General features: G+C 34.9%; 1 long non-coding RNA gene across 1 annotated transcript; it reads left to right on the top strand.

The window, feature by feature from the left end:
• The first annotated feature begins 2,700 nt into the window (after positions 1-2,700).
• On the top strand, positions 2,701-4,995 carry LOC129870888 (uncharacterized). Its single transcript, XR_008762153.1, has 2 exons — positions 2,701-2,950; positions 4,692-4,995. It is a non-coding gene; the product is annotated as an uncharacterized LOC129870888 (long non-coding RNA).

Raw genomic sequence — 4,995 nt, 5'->3', positions numbered from 1 at the left:
ATGTTTTGTTCTACTTGAAGACTAAGACATTTGGACTTGTATTTTTTCATTTCTATTGATATAGTGGCTTGTACGTGCGACACCAAGTCTTGGGTGGTTTAAAATCTATTTTTTGCTTATCCTTATTTATATAGTATTAGACTTTACTCTTCCGCTTTTATTCCTTTTTATTGACTTGTTTAGACTGTTAGGCTGACTTGCATTTGATGGATTAAGCATTTGCCATCACACCCAATTTTAGGTCATGGCAGTCTCTTTCCGATAAGGCAGTCGCTTTTGCGATGACCACGTAAGTGAGCCTGAATCGCGAGATCCAGAGGGGAGGTTTTGGACTGAATTTTGGGGTTTAACCCCATTTTCTCCATTTTGAGCTTTGAAAATTCTTGGGTGGCGATTTGGAAGAGATTTTTAGAGACTAAGTGATTGGGTAAGTGATTTTGGTCTATAATATTCAGTACTCATTGATTCCTTGTGATTTTAACAATCAAATTGTGATTTCAGTTCCAAATTTCATGAGGTTTTTCAACAATGTGATTTTTATCAAAAAATAGAGATTTAGGACTTTTTTTAACTCCGATTTTGAAATAATTTTTACTAATGGATTTCAAATGCCCTGAGGAAAATTTTCATGTAGAAGTTTCCAAATTTGAACCTTATTTTTGGAATCAAAATTTTTGAACCATTTTGATCCTTTTGTTTGATTTTTTGTGAAATTGCTGTTAGTTCTAGAATCTTATTGTGAATCATTATTCGAATAGATTTTGTTGATTCAATGAGTCGACGAAAGACAAACACTCAAGTTCTGAAGTAGTTTTGTGCTTGAATTAAGGCTAGTGAATTTCTAAATCTTCGTTAAGCTTGTAGAATCTTATACTTCTTGCTATGTATGTTGGGGAGTAATGAGATTCGTTTTTGGGGTTTCTTGTGAACGTTGTATAATCCTAAGGATGACGAAAAGGGTAATAAAAAGGTAATTTAATGACTCTATTTGATGTGTTTGATATGATTAATGATATCAATTCACTTGAGGACACGTGCTGTGATTATCTTGATATGAATTGCGTGTTGCTATGAACATCATTATATTCTTGTTAATTGTGTGAACCTGTCTATTTCGTTGGTTCTAAAATACTGTAATGAGATCCGATTGATGATTATGCTGATTGAAAATGATTCCGACAAGTGTGATGAATGAAAAAGAAAGACAAAAAATATTGAGGGATGTGACACACACCGTGGTAGATACTATATGATATTAGAGGGACGTGCAATGCATCGTGGTAGATACTATCTGATATTTAAGAGACGTGCCACACGTCGTGGTAGATGCATGGACAAACATATTTCCATGAATTTCGGACTGAGTTACAGCGGATGTGTATCGATATGATAGACATGCATCATTTTAATTGACATTATTGGTTACCTATGGGCTTGTGTGTGCCCCTTTGCATTCTTATGACCGATATAAATTTGGTACCTTTCTGGCTTATCTGAAATATTGAGAAACTGTTAACGACTTATGTGCTACGTGAAATATGAACTATTAGATTGGGTTGATTTGCGTGCAGATTGTAATTATGGAGGTTCAGTTGGAGTGTCAAGAGTATTTATTTTCTATATAGCTTTACCTTGCGTTTAGTAATTCGTTTGCTGAATATTGTGTTGTTTGGTACTCACCCCTTGCTTCTACATATGTGTAGATTCTGAGTCTGGACCTTTGTGATTTTTCCATTTTCCTATCCACATCTGAGGCTATCATCTGGATTATCGAAGTAGCTGCTACATCATTCTTGCAGACACATCTTACTCTCACTATGTTTTAGTCCTGCTTTTGGGATGAAGACATTTGAGACTTGTATTTTTTTTTTTACATTTTTTGTAATAAAATTAGCGTATTGTACACGTGTAACACCTCCCAAAATTCTTCACTAAGATTCAAACCCTTCTTCGTATACGTGTAGGATCGAACCCGACTATTATGAAGTGTATGCATGAGTTAGGATGAGTTACCAAGTAATTGAAGAGTGTTAGAGGTGATGTGGGGTCACAAAGGATCCCTAAGACCAAGCTAAGTCCAAAGAATTCATCTTGGCTAAGTTTAGAATGAGTTCGTATAAGGAGTCGACTTCTAATGACCATATCTTTTGAAATATGATGACCTAGGTGGCCTATGACCTATTAAATTAAAGGTCTTCGAGTCTTCTTTCCAACGCCGCCAAGATTATAATTTTTGGAGTTCGGAGTCAAAAGTTATAACTATCCTAAGACGGACTAGTACTGTTACATTCCGTATTTTTGCATTTTGGATTATTCGTACGCTAACGATTATAAATTCAAGGACTTTTAATTTTGAATTTTAAAAGGACATGATTTGTTGTAGATGCCAAGTTATATGAATAATTTATGTGTAGTAAAATACATCTCAAGAAGGACCCTTAAGCCAAATCAAAATAGAAGCCATCAAATATGTTTTTCTTAAAGTTACGTTTCGGGTAAGCTGACTTCGGGAGGCCATAACCTATTTATAATTTGAGAATTTGGGAAAACTCTCAACATGAAAGTTGTAGATAATTGAAATATCTTTCCAACCATAGGTCGTGGGACGAAATGTGATATCGGAGTAATAATATATAGACGTTTTAAGTCTGACAGACCAAACTAAATAGTGAATTCGGCCCAACCCAATTTTAATTCGGGTCAGGCCCAATACCCACGAAATTAATCAAAATTCTATGTCTTCCTTCATAGTTTAGACCAAGAAATATCTGGAAATTTCCAGAGAGAGTAAGATAAGGGAAAGCTAGAGAGAAACACCAACATCCACCACAATTAAAGCCCCGAATCTCAAAGCTCTTGAAGAGAAAATTGTTGTACGTCGCGTTGGCTTCAATTTGAGCTAGAAATCAGCCAATAAGGAGAAGATTTTATGTGGTGCTGCAAATTTAAGGTAATATTAAAGTCTCCTTTTCATTGTTAATAAGTTTACTTAGAGTTTTAACGGATTAGAACGGAGAAAATAGTGTTATAAACTAGTTTGGTGATTTGTTGAGAGTTATGGGTTAAAGGGTTGATTTAGATAGATTAAATAGATGGAATTATCTTAGTGATGATGTATAATAATGTTTGATATTGTTTTGATGTTGTTGATGAGTTGTTGTTCTTGAATTTGGAGGAAAAAGGTGTATGAAGATTGTGAATGTTCAAACCCGTTTTTGGAATTGAGTAGCTGGTAGTAATTCTGGAATATCTCATTGTGTAGACCTTCGATTTTAGATATTAAACATGTTTTGGAAAGCTAATACACGTACCTACAACTCTTATGTTTATGTCTTAGTCTATATCTGCTGTTATGATGTCGAAAACTGAGCATGAATCTTAAGACAAATTCTGTCCAGATTCTGGATTGAAAATTCCTTCATGTATAGCTGTTCGTATTTTGATGATATCTCTTTGTAGAAAATGAATTTTGAGTTTATTTCTTTTGCATTGGAAACTTAAGACAGAGATCTAAATGTTTCATGAAGGTTATAAAGTCCAGTTTTGCCGTTTTCATTTTCAAATTTTAGATACAACGTGAGGTACTTGACTTTCCGAATTTACTGCTTTGGTAACATGAATAATAAATCTTATTTTGTGTCAATATTTTGGATTGTTGATGTTGGTTGATGATTATATGGCTGGTTTGAAAGTGGGAAAAGTGAGTGGTATAGGGGAGGTGCTGTCCAATTTTTTTTAGAAATAACCTACTAACGATAGACTACGTTTTATTCTTGTCCATAGCTTAATCATAGTGCTTAACGTTTTAATATAGGTTGAGACAATATTGGACAACATATACGTATAAACGCTAAAGATATGTAAAGTTAACATTTTCTTCTTTTGGCATGATCCATATGAAACGAACGAATGACGTATGCTTAAATTCCAAAGAAACTCTTATTCGTAGATATACTCGGATGGCTACCGTTCTTGATTTTCAAAATTTATATTGTTATGTCTTGACTCATGTGTATAATTCCAGCCATCCTAGTTGGTATAACTCATGTTGTGGTATAATTCATATTTTAGTATAATCCATAATTAGTGTGATTTATAATGACTATTGTCTTGGTTTTCAAATGATGGTCTGTTTTGCTTATTCTATTAAGTCTCCGATAATGATTAAATTTCACAAGGTTGCTAATGATATCTTATTCGTGCATGCTGTTATGGTATTATTTACCGAGTCCTACGATAGGCCGGGTATGTTATCATGTATGGATTCCACTACATTATTCACCGAGTCCCTTACTAGAGGGCCGGGTACGTGATATGATAATATGATATTATAATGATATGATGATATGATTATGGCACCGAGTCCCATAATGGGCCAGGTACGGTATCAGTGTACACTACTCTATTCACCGAGTTCCTTGCTAGAGGGCCGGGTATGGTATATATATACATATGACGATATATTGATATAATTGTGATACCGAGTCCCATAACGGGCCAGGTACGATATATGATGATGATATGCATGTCTTTATTTTATAACATAGGTACAGTGATTTATTGATTATGACACTTGACTCCTGAATCTTTATTTCAGATGTGATCTCCTTTACGATATTTTATGCTTTATATACTCGGTACATATTTCGTACTGACCCCCTTCTTTGGGGGGCTGCGTTTCGTGCCCGCAGGTACAGATACTTATTTTGGAGAGCCGCCACCTTAGGATTCTACTCAACAGGTTGAAGTGCTCCATTGTCTCGGAGCCTAAACTTTTGGTACTAATCCTTATAATGTATATATTTGTGTATTTTGGGGGTACGGCGGGGCCCTGTCTCGTCATATGCTATTGTTAATCCTCTTAGAGGTCTGTAGACACATGAGTGGGTTGTATGTAGATATTGTCTGATGTACTAGTATGGCATATGTTTTTGGACATTTACATTCGGAGTGAAAGCCTTGTCGGCTTACGTATTATGTTATCTTATTTTTGAC

This window comes from Solanum dulcamara, chromosome 10 (assembly GCF_947179165.1).
Source record: "Solanum dulcamara chromosome 10, daSolDulc1.2, whole genome shotgun sequence".
NCBI lineage: Eukaryota > Viridiplantae > Streptophyta > Magnoliopsida > Solanales > Solanaceae > Solanum > Solanum dulcamara.
Note: the sequence above shows the minus strand (reverse complement) of the source record. Positions and strands in the feature narration are given on the sequence as shown.